The sequence below is a fragment of the Xyrauchen texanus genome, chromosome 13 (genome assembly GCF_025860055.1).
Source record: "Xyrauchen texanus isolate HMW12.3.18 chromosome 13, RBS_HiC_50CHRs, whole genome shotgun sequence".
Lineage (NCBI taxonomy): Eukaryota > Metazoa > Chordata > Actinopteri > Cypriniformes > Catostomidae > Xyrauchen > Xyrauchen texanus.
The window spans coordinates 32,922,698-32,935,471 of NC_068288.1; the positions used below are offsets into that span (position 1 = coordinate 32,922,698).

Sequence of the window (12,774 nt, forward strand, 5' to 3'; positions counted from 1 at the left end):
ACTGCATCGGAGAGCGTGGCATCTGACACTGACGACTCCCCTGGGCTGCCACCTTCGGGCCAGCATGAGGCTGATGCGCAGATGACCGACATGCTTTCCCAGGCTGCCACCAGCGTGGGGCTGGATTGGAACCCTCCATCCTCCCCACAGCATCGCGGTTGGATGACTGCTTCCTGGGGTCTGGGTGCCGCTCACAGCTTCACCCCCGTTGTAGGTAGTTAGGGTACCTAAAACAGGCTTAAGTTAAGAGCAACAGAAGTCAATGGGAGGTCCCCACCATAATAGCCTAACAACAAACTTGCTTGAGTGTATGTAAAAATGTGCTGCCTTATTTTTTTAATAGACAGCGAATGTGATGACATCTTTGAGGTAACTTCCAGATATTAGCAGTGAAAATAGCAACTTGCTCTCTCTGTACATTAAAGGGTTAGTTCTTTAAAAACTGAAAATTCTCTCATCATTTACTCACCCGTATGCCATCTCAGATGTGGATGACTCTCTTTCATCTGTTGAATGCAAACAAAGACTGTTTTAGTAGAATTTTTCAGCTCTGTAGGTCCATACAAGGTATGAGTGAATGGGTGCCAAAATGCTGAAGCTCTAAACTCCCACATATAGGCAACATAAATGTAAGCCAGATGACTCTGGTGTGGGTGTTAAACAGATCAACATTTAAGTCATTTTTTTATTATAAATTCTCTTCCCTGCTCAGTAAATTACCACTTTACTTTCACTTTCTCATTCTTCTTCTTGTGTTTTTGATGATTCATATTCTTGTGCATATCGCCCCCTACTGGGAGGGGAGAAGAATTTATGATAAATGACTTGATCTGTTCCCCGTCTGTCGCTCACTTCGACGTTGTGTTCGAAGAAGCAACACTAGGGGTCTCTCTTGAGCGCCGAATATGCCTCTGATCTATGAAAAAAGGCTAATGAGAAGTTGGCAGACAGTATTTGCATACCCCGCCCCCAGACATACGGGTATAAAGGCGAGCATGAGGGGGCCAGCATGAGGCTGATGCGCAGATGACCGACATGCTTTCCCAGGCTGCCACCAGCGTGGGGCTGGATTGGAACCCTCCATCCTCCCCACAGCATCGCGGTTGGATGACTGCTTCCTGGGGTCTGGGTGCCACTCACAGCCTCACCCCCCCCCCATGAGCTGACGTCATCGTGGAGAGCACCCCTCTCCACCCGTCACAAAGCCACTCGCTCATTCGCTCACGACGGCGGAGCAGCCCACGGGTACACGGCGATTCCCCAGGTGGATAGGGCTGTTGCGCTCCACCTGTGTCCCAGAAACCCTATCACCTGGCGGGGTTGCTCTGTGCTCCCCTCCAAGGCCTGTAGAACAACATCCTCGCTGACCGCGAAAGCCTACAGCACCGACGTACATGCCGCTTCCGCCCTGCACGCTATGGCCCTTCTGCAAGTCCACCAGGCCAAGGCGCTCAAAGATCTGCATGGGGGTAGCCCTGATCCCGATGTGCTGCAGGAACTGCGCTCAGTGACCGACCTCGCCCTCAGAGCCACGAAGGTCACAGCGCAGTCACTCGGGCAGACAATGGCCACGCTTGTGGTCCAGGAACGTCATCTGTGGCTGACCACCGCAAGCCTGCCGCCATGGGCCATGCCCCGTCTGCTCGCCGAGGGTGTCTTCCTGCGGTTAAGAAGCACCCTGCTCCACCTCAACCCGGGCCCAGCTCTCAGCCCCAGCATCGAGCACCCTGCAGGAAGCAGACGCCACCCTCGAGGACCCGGAAGGCTCCCAGGCGCTCCTGAGACGTTCGACCCAGGGCCCGAGATGTTTGCTCCGGAGCTGGTAAGACCATTCCGTCCCCTGTTGGAGGGCCGGGAGGAGAATCTTTTGTTGAATTCATTTCATTTGCTGCCCCTACACATGGGGCGGCGGTACCCAAATTCTCAATTACAGAGATATTTCCTATCCCCCGCCTTCAGCCCCACGACTGTCCCCCGGCCGGCCGGTTCCGACGAGTTCAGAGGACGCCTACATTGGACCTCCTCCTCAGTCACTGACCCTCCCCCTGCCGGGTGTGCTGATCAAGGTAAGTGCTTTGAGTTTTTTCTCAGCACTAGAGCCTCGGGACGCACCCTTGCCTCCCGACGCCGTACTACCTGCTCTGCCCCGCTGCGAAGCACCGCTGGGTATGTCAAAAATACTTGTCCCTTTGGTGCCCCTAGCAAGGAGTTTGGATGCGTGGCATTCACTCCCCAACCCGTCACGCTGGCTGGCCTGGACCATTCGACTCAGTTAAGTAATTCAGTTTGCCAGGCCCCGCCCCCCTTCGTGGGCCGCCGCTTTACCGCAATACATGCCGAACATGCCAAATCCCTGTGCGCGGAAATCGCTACTCTTTTACTCAAAGACGCGATAGAGCCTGTGTCTCCAACCGAAATGAAGAAGGGTTTCTACAGCCCTTACTACGTTGTACCCAATAAAGGCGGCGGCTTACGACCGATGTAGGACTTGCGAGTTTTCAACCGGGCTTTGCTCAAACTCCCGTTCAAAATGCTCACGGAAAAACACATCTTAACTTGCGTCCGGCATCTAGATTGGTTCGCAGCGCTAGACCTGAAGGACGCGTACTTCCATGTCTCAATTCTGCCTTGACACCGACCATTTCTACGGTTCGCGTTCGACGACCAGGTGTATCAGTACAAAGTCCTCCCCTTCGGCATGTCTCTGTCCCCTCGCGTCTTCATGAAAGTCGCAGAGGCGGCTCTTGCCCCGCTCCGGGAAGCTGGCATTCACATACTCAATTACCTCGACGACTGGGGCTTCAGGTCAAGACTCATTAGTTAGACTCAATGTCAGCACGCCTCACCAACGAGCGTGCCCTATCGGTGCTGAGATGCCTCGCCAGTTTTAGGCTACACACAACGGTCCCTTTAAAACTCTTCCAGAGGCTCCTGGGGCATATGGCATCCTCTGGGGTGGTTACCCCCGCCTGCCGCCAGACATTCAAACCCTGGACAGACCTCTGCTTTCTATGGGCAGGAGTACCCTTGCAGCAGGTGTCCCGACGCGTCTTGGTCACGACCGATGCCTCCGGATTGGGTTGGGGCACCGTGTGCAACGGGCACGCAGCTGCGGGCCGTTGGAGAGGGGCCCCGCTGTGCTGGCATATCAATTGCCTAGAGTTGCTGACTGTTTTCTTTGCCCTGCGGAAGTTCCTCCCGTTAGTTCGGGACAAACATGTCCTAGTCAGGACTGACAGCACCACTGTGGTAGCATACATAAATCTCCAAGGTGGCGTACGCTCCCGCCACATGTCACGACTCGCCTGACTCAGGTCGCTGCGTGCCACTCACATCCCCGGCAACCTCAATGTGGTAAATGTGGTAGCGGATGCGCTGTCATGACACCGCTTGCCCAGCGGAGAGTGGAAGCTTCACCCCCAGTCGATCCAGCTGATTTGGGAACGGTTCGGCAAGGCCCAGGTAGACCTGTTTACCTCCCAAGAAACCTCCCACTGCCCGCTCTGGTATGCCCGAACAGAGGCTCCCCTCGGGGCAGATGCACTGGCACACAGCTGGCCTGTGCAAATTGGTGTTCTTCCCGGGCCGAAGACCAGCAGAGGTGCGCAGTTAGGTCAGTGCTCTTATTTCTGCAAGAGAGGCTGGAGGGAAGGCTGTCCCCTTCCACCCTAAAGGTGTATGTCGCTGCTATCGCGCCCCACCACGACGCAGTAGACGACAAGTCTTTGGGTAAGCACGACTTAATCATCAGGTTCCTAAGAGGTGCCCGGAGGTTAAATCCCTAACGGCCGAGCCTGTTCCCCTATTGACAAACGATTCACATGACCACTGTTCATTACGAGCCACTCAAAGCTTCATACGCATCAGGTTTAGCAGCACTCTAGTGGAGGGTCGAGGGAGTAAATGCACCTGCTTTGCGTTGGACGCGCTGTGCATTTGAGCAGATGACATGGTGATTCTGCAGAGACAGGGTCTGTCTGTTCTTCTGTCTTTCTGTTTGTCTGTCTGTTTATCTGGGGGTTTTTTTTATTTATTTTTTTAGGTTTGGCACAGGGATTAACATGGAAAATTTAAAATGTCACTCCATGTCCAAAATGTTGCAGAACCCTGCTGTTCACCCTGCTGAAAAGACCAACTAAAACCAGCCTAAGCTCGTTGCCCAGCCTAGCCAGTTAGCGGGTTTCAGAGGTGTTTTGAACAATTTCTAGCTGGTCAGGCTGGAAGACCAGCTAGCCTCCCAACTTAACTCAGCTTAGCCAAGCTGGGAGTCTAGCTAAGACCACTCATATATGTTTTTATTGGCATAAAACGCAACTCTCAATTTTATACAATATGTAACGGGGGTCCCGGCTCTGTCTCTCTACCAAGGGGTCCTTGGCCTGAAAATGTTTGAAGCTTTAGGCAATTAGCCAATTAGCTTCTTTTAGTCAGTTGGAGGTGTACCTGTGGATGTATTTTAGGGCCTACCTTCAAACTCAGTGCCTCTTTCATGACATCATGGGTAAGTCTAAAGAAATCAGCCAAGACCTCAGAAATAGATTGTGCACCTCCACAACTCTGGTTCATCCTTGGGAGCAATTTCCAAACAAATGCCTCAATAGGCCAAAACAAAATGCCTACAACAGTTTGATATAAATTATATTATTGTGGCAGATGAGACTAGCATTGACTAGACAATACAAAAAGTGGCTTAAGAACTCAATATATTTTTTGTTTTATTCACATATATAATTGAACAAGCTGACATTTGACAGCAACCTATTTTGCATTGAGTTTGCTAATGTGCCAGTTATCACAGGAAAAGATATTGTGTTACATTTGCACAATTTTTTATTGTCTCTCTGTATGTACACGTGCGTCCCTCAGACGGATGCATATGTAGCGTCTCAAAAAAAAGACGTTGGTATTTTGTGTCATAATCGGCGCATTTTTTTAGGACGCTTTGTCAAGTAAAAAGTATTGGGAACTTTAATAATCATGTCTCAAGATTCCTGTATTCCATTGCGCCTCATCAGTGAGCAGTTCTCAATCTGTGGCTGCTGCTTGTTGGTTTTGTTGAGGCATGCTGCCACCTATTGATGTGGCTTGTGTACTTCAACTTGAATTGCTCATATGGTTGGATTTTTTTTTTTCACATTTTAAAATAATAATTTATAATTAATAATAATAATAATTATTATTATTATAATTAACACGTTAAATCGGCAGACCTCATTTGTACTCCTACAGTCACTGGCACTTTTTAGGCATATATATTTTCATTATGATTATTGTAGGGCAGTTTTGAAAAAAAAAAGCTGCTACAAATTCAGTAATTTTGGGCCACAATTATCAGAAACTAATTCAGCTGCCATATGTAAAAATGTAGCCTACAGATCCTGGTGAAACTGTTTTCAATAGACAAAATGTCTTAATTTTTTATTTATTCATTTATTTTTATTTCATTTCATTACATTTTTGTTTATTGGCTTTACCACAAAAATAAATTTTAACATGTCCTTAGAATTTAACCTTCTTTTATAAAAAATATATATATTAACACAAACATTTTTTAATGTCAGAAGAGGCAGAAATATTTTGTGAGTGTTAATTACTATTATAAAGAGTCACAAGGGTATTTGGGGACATTTTTGTCAACAAACAGCACATCACACTGTCTTGAAATCTCATCAAAGACAGCTTGGCATACATATAGTCTTCTGACTTAAAATCAGTGTCTGTGTGACATAAAATACCTAATAGACAATGACAATCAATAGACAATGAAGATCTGGTATGTAATACATATAGGTTATCCAATCTTTGTAATATCATCTGTTCCTAAAATTTGGGGCCACCTTGACCACAGCATGGCCACATTATTATTCTGTTTTTGATCTAATCTGTTCAAATTTATTGCTTGAATACATAATCATGTTAATACTTAAAGAATTGTATGTATGCTTGTGAGGGAAAGACAGAGATTAACTGAAAACCTTGCATGTGTGTTTGAGATTGAAAAGTGACTGTCCAAGTATGTTGGGTTCTTTCTGATCCTGAAGGCATTAGTCAGTCTAATGACTTTAGGTGTGAGAGAGTGTTACCAAGCATGCATTCACTCCTCCACACACATATGCGCACAAAACATACACATGCACAGTGCACACAGACCGAGGAGGTGAATCTGATTATTTTATTTCTGACAATAAGGGTATGAATATCTGTTGAAATTCCAATTGGTTGAAGGTATAATCACTGAGGAGTTTTCTTTTCTTCTGCAAGTTTAACACAGGTGAGTTATTCCTCTTAATTATACAATGTTTATTTTGAGCCAAGTTAAAAAATCCAAGCTCTTTAATAATCCAGACAACAGACCAGACTATACGAGTTTAATACAATCATTTTGTTTAGGAAATGTAAAAGGAAGGTTTATCATTGCCTTATTATAGCAATAGTTAATTACAATATAATGTATCATTACTATCTACTCAGGTAACCTTTAACATTCTGGATTTTATTTAGTCAGAATTATACAATATAAGAAATGAGATTTAATGCAATTATGATAAATAAAAGAGACTTAAACATATCACTTCTAATTTCCATAGCCCTTCTTTAAAATGCTTAGCACAATGGCAATTCTTTATTAGAATAACTGTATCCATAAATAGCAAATTATTTGAAAATTTGTTTGTAAGATGGAAAAGTTGAATTTCCTTGATTTAAAAACTTTTTATAAATTTGTTAATTACTATTATAAAGAGTCACAAGGGTATTTGGGGACATTTTTGTCAACAAACAGCACATCACACTGTCTTGAAATCTCATCAAAGACAGCTGATGGTTATACATTTATTATAGAGGAGAATTGAAAAAGTAATTAAATAGACAGTAATATTTTAAAGGTACTATAATGTTACTATAATCTTTAATTTAAAACTATAAATTCTTTTTTTTTTTTTTTTAAGTAATTTTTCACATCTCAGTGGGCAGAAAAATTCCCCTAATTGAAAAATCACCCATATGCTTTATAGGGTATACTGAGGTACCATGTGTTTGTATTGTGTAGGTAAGCTTTTGTATTCTAAGCCTGAGCAGGCCAGATTTAGCACTGACAATTAAAGCAGAGCTCTCAAAGGCTAAATCCAGAGCAGTGCTGGCTAGTAACAGATTACGTGTAATCTGGATTATGTAATTCGATTACAAAAATCAAGTACTTGTAATTAGATTAAATTACATTTTAAAATACTCGTAATTTGATTAGTTACTTTTTATAGATTACATGATTACATTTTAATAAGGCAGTAAATTGTTAATCATTTATTGATCGTAAAACGTAAAAGATTTCGTTACTAGTTGCATTTTTTGTCATGTAATTTGTAATCATTACTGGATTACAATTCACAAGTAATCTGCCCAGCACTGATCCAGAGCTACTAAAACTCTCAATATTCTCGCAAAAGAAGCTTTCAGATATATTAATGAGATCTAATTTGAATGAACTGTTTTAGTGCTAATTGTTTAGCAAAGATAGGAGATTGGTGTGAAACCAGGTTTTATAGGTTATAGTATACTGTATATTAGCAATGGTTGTAGCCATTTTGCACCTTTGTCTTAGTGATCTTCTAAGACTTGAGGTTTAACCTTGACTTGTATAATTACCATAGCTTCCTGTGTTGGTAATTGGAACTAAAGCAATATGTACAAATGTCTAGCAAATATGATCTCTTGATAGGGGCCATCATTGCATAATTGAGGTTGATTAATTAAAGAGCCTTGTGGTTTATCTCTGTAGGTCTACTAAGTTTATCTCAAGACGGGGCCATGAACGCTTGGGATTTAATTTCTTCCCTGCAAGTATCTGACCTACAATGAAGTTGAAATGCTCACCTTAAATGTCAGCTTTGATGGGGTTGGATGGACCTGCGATTTGAGATATGGCAGCAGTTCAGAGCTCTGCTTATGATGACCCAAACCTGGGGTCAGGCCCAGACGAGGATTCCTCCGAAATATCATTATTAAGGGAAGAGTCGGATTCGGGAATCATGCTTTCTGATGATTCTATTTTACCTAATTACGAACATGAGGATGGAAAAAAGGGAACTGCGAACACTTTGTATGAGGCCTGTGTCCAAAATGACACACAAGCACTGAAGATAGTGTTGGAGAGAGGTGTGACCTGTGACGAGGCCATGGAAGTTGACATTAATGGCTAGGTAAGATACTGCACATTAAACTTAAAGAGCAAGAGACAGACCAATCACAGAGCAGAAAGACCAGATGTTCTGGAATTAGACTTTTTAGGTGTGAGCTATGGTCCATGAGATGGATTAGGCGGTATTCCAATCACAACATTTTATATTTGAACTTTTAAAACTTTAAATTGGTGTTTTGATGGTGTTGTATAACTTAACCATTTAAAATAACTTTAGAAGTGCCATAGGACATGTGGCCATTTAGACACATTCTAATGGTTTGGTTGGTTATAAAAGGATTACATACAGGCCTAATAGGCTCTGATGATTTGATGTGTCTGTGTACTACAAATTAATTTTTTTACTTTTTGTCTGTTAAAGGATTGGATGTAAGGAGGTCAATGTAAAAAAAACATCTCTCTCTCTCTCTCTCTCTCTCTCTCTCTCTCTCTCTCTCTCTCTCTCTCTCTCTCTCTTGTAGAATGGGTTGATGGTGGCTGCATATAAAGGCTTTCTACCGATTTGTTATGGGCTACATGGCTGTCCGCATCTGGACATTAACCATCAAGACAACGATGGCAACACTGCTCTAATGATCGCAGCTCAAGCTGGTTAGTTGTTGCATATGTGACACAATTTCATTATTTTGATGGTAATAGAGGAAATACGAATAATATGAATTATTTCAGTGACCATGTTTACATCCACAAGAATATTCCTATACCATTCTAGGTTGGTCATATTCTGAGGATGAATGCGTCATGTGTTCAGAACTGTGCTGTTACTGATAGCTTAATGACTTTGACTTATTAACAAGAGCTATTGGCTCACAGGGACCTGGGTTTTAAAACATTCTGGATCATATCCTGATCCTTTCCCTCTCCACCACTTTCCTGTCTGCACCTACTGTACTGTTCTACAGATATAAATGATGTAAAATTCCCAAAACAAACAAAAAAATGCATAATTTAAACATGTTAACCCAACTGAAATAACCTGATTAAGCCAAATCCCAGAAATCCAAAAAGGATGTGACATGTAAACACCTTTTTCAGAATGTTAATGAATAATCCTTTTTATTGGTGATATTGTATCCAAATACTGTAATTATAGCAAGTACAGTAAAGTAATTCTGGATGGTATGGGACACAGGCTGTTGCTAAAAGTCAAAATTGTTTTTGTTTTTTACAAACATTAAAATAAATTAACATTTATCAGCATACAAATGAGAGAAAGCATCTTTAAATTTTTTATAGCCTACAATTTGAAATGTTATTGCACTCTTGCATGGCATTTTTCAGGACTGAGAATTAGCTAAATTATTATATCACTAAACAGAATTATAAAAAATGCAGTTGACTAATTGGCAGGAGCTGAGACATGCTCAGAAGAGGGGCAGCAGGGGCACAAGCCCCATTCATTCTCAAACCTTAAGGTGCCCTTTTGGTCTTTCAGAAAAAGGGTAACATTTTTAATAATTGAATTAAAATAGTTAAATATTAGGCTGACCACTAGCCTATTATTAGTATTTGTGATAAAGGAAAAAATTTAAAAATGATGTACAGAATATAATACATGAAAAATGCTTAAATACTCAAAATTAAAATAAATCAGGTAAGTATATACTGTATAATTACTAATTAAAAAAATTATCAGTGCCCTTTTTCATCCTTCTGTCCCTGTCCCTGATAAGGTCTGTGCATGTCACTATGTAAGTCACTATGTATGTCCAGTATTTCCAGAAGAGAAAAGTGGGTGAAGAATGGGCATAGTCTTATTTGAAATATGTTGATTACCATGTATTCAATAACATTCTAATAACTATGAAGCATGTAAACCACTTTTCCTGAAATAAGGATTAATATGGACCTTCAGAAAATGGTGTGCAATTATGGTCAATATTTCTGTTCACAGGTCACGTCTCCATATGTAATTACATCATGAATTACTTTCCTGGAGCAGATACAGAGATCAGAGACAACAGAGGATTTACTGTGCTCATTAAAGCTGCCATACAGGGCAGGGATGATGTGGTGGCAGCTCTGATAATGCACAGTGAGTAGGTGATTTCTGAACAGACACATGTACACACAAATATGCTGAAAATTTCCTTTACTCCACAAAGGTCAGATACACACATCAATTGTTTTCATTACATAAATGGCAGAAACACTTAATTTTTCATGCAGAACAATGAACTCATGTGACAGTAACAACTCAAGACACCGGGTGACTCACTTAGTCATTCAAAAATCAAATAGCTGGCACTGACCCAGTTTACCTTAAAAGCACCCATAGGCTTAAGCAATTAAGCAGCTAAACAATAGCATTGTGTATGCACTGCATACTGTGTGCATGTTTTTGTTTAGCAACCCTAGCTGACTATGGATAGCCAGGCTATTCTTAGACTTCATGTCTTAATACTTCTTATAATACTATCAAGGCATCAATTAATGGCTCTGTTCCAAAACTCCTAGTGAGCTGCTTCCATAGATACATTTAAAGGCATCATAAGAACAACCACCTATGCAAAGACTTTTCCAAAAGTTATTACATTTTTCTGGAACTTAATTGTGCTTCATTCTTAGAAACCCTATTTTCACCATATTCTAAGGCAGTATCATGTATACATCATGGTCAAGGCAATCCCAAAATGGATTGAGATAATCTAAGTGAAAATATAAATACAAGATGTTCCAGACAAAGTGAGAGAATAGTTAACTAGTTAATTATAGTAAATATAATTCATTCAGTACAGAAATATATTGATATAAATAGTTTAAAATGAAGTTTTTTTTAATTTTACCCCTATTTATTTGGATGCTATGTATATTTATGCTTATTAGAGCGGGGTTTTTCAAATTCTTGATGCCAAGAACCCCCAAATATGATTATCAGTTTGAAAACTTGTATTGCGTTTACATTTACATCTATGCATTTGGCAGACGCTTTTATCCAAAGTGACTTACAGTGCCCTTATTACAGGGACAATCCCCCCTGAGCAACCTGGAGTTAAGTGCCTTACTCAAGGACACAATGGTGGTGGCTGTGGGGATCAAACCAGTGACCTTCTGATTAACAGTTATGTGCTTTAGCCCACTACACCACCACCGCTAACCACTGTTTCTCCTCTTGCATCACCTATGTTGAAATCAAAAGGGAATCAAGTCTCCCATGCGCTTTGTATGGCATGTATTGTTGCTGTCTATGTAGAGCTTTCTATATCAGTCACTTGTAAAGTTTAATTTCTGTTAGGATGCTACTCTATGCTACTCAGCTGCTATGTAGGCAATAGGTATCGAGGCAGCTCTCTAAGTTTTGTAACAGAGCTAATATGTAAATTTTAATGTCCATCTACTTTGTTTAAAACATCATCCTCCTTCAGCCTGTCTAATTCACAATATATCTGCCAGGGATTTTGGACATTCATTTTAAGATCTTCTTCTCAGTTTTGCTCTCTCCATCTCAGGTGTGGCTGTAGATGCTGTAGACTCAAACCGTGGGAAATGCGCACGTGACTGGGCACTGAAAACAGGTCGCTTCGACACACTGCATCGTTTGCGCCGCCTTGCACTATGCTCCACTGCAGAACAGTTTTGTGACACCTACATCCCTGAGTGGCCCAAACAAGCAACATCCAATAAGACTGCTGGTCAGAAGCTGACTCATCATTTCAAGAGCACATTTGGTTTCGGCTTCCCACGAGACCCGCAGGACAATGGTGTCATGGATCATATGGTGCAGATGACCACCAGCATTCGCAGCCCACTCATAGCCATGGCCACACACCCACTGTGCCCAAGCAGCCCTCCAGAGGCAGGAAAACGGCGACTGGCTGTGGCTGAGCTTGTGCAGAAACCCTCAGGGACAGAGTTGGAGAAGAGTTCACTTTGCCATAGAAACAGCTCCATCACCTCCATTTCTCCCTCTGTCCACTCGGCCGGGTCTGTCTATGTGTCTAATGCTGATACAGAGAGGCGTGGCAGTGTGCTTTCCATTGCTCAGTCTGGTATGCGTACCTTCATCTCACGTAGTGTAGCATCCAGATGTAACAGCATTTTCCCCTCGGGCTGTGTTCCACAGATCAAAGTCACAAAGTCTTCTGAGCCCACCCAAAGAAGGAGAAAAAGAACAAAAGACAGAAGGGTTATCTGGAGCCTCCAAAGTGGAAGTACAAGGAGGCTAAGGAGGAGAAGAAAGAAAAGAAAGCACAAAAAGAAAAGGACGAGAAAAAGAAGAAAAGAAAAGACAAGGAAAAAAGAAATAAAAAGTGATTATTGAATGGGCGGTGATGATCCCATAAAATCACTTAAGCGCAGTTTTCTCTCCTGTGTTGTCCAATTGCCCATTGGGCAGGCTGTTTGGAGGAGCTCTAATAGCCAATAGGTTTTAATCACATCAAAGCCACGAAACATTATGTGCTACTTGCTTGAAGGTGGCTTGGGCTGCTGCTCCCTATATGCAGATTATGCAGTCTCTGTAGGGCACCAAAACCACAAAAAAGTCAATTTTATGTTATTGAAGGACCCAACACCAACACCCCACATCCCAAACCCTTTCTGGTCTGATAATCATGAACTTCTACATAAGGCAACAGTTT

The 12,774-nt window shown here is 42.2% G+C and overlaps 1 pseudogene; it reads left to right on the forward strand.

The window, feature by feature from the left end:
* The first annotated feature begins 7,916 nt into the window (after positions 1 to 7,916).
* On the forward strand, positions 7,917 to 12,448 carry LOC127653597 (photoreceptor ankyrin repeat protein-like; annotated as a pseudogene).
* Positions 12,449 to 12,774: the final 326 nt, after the last annotated feature.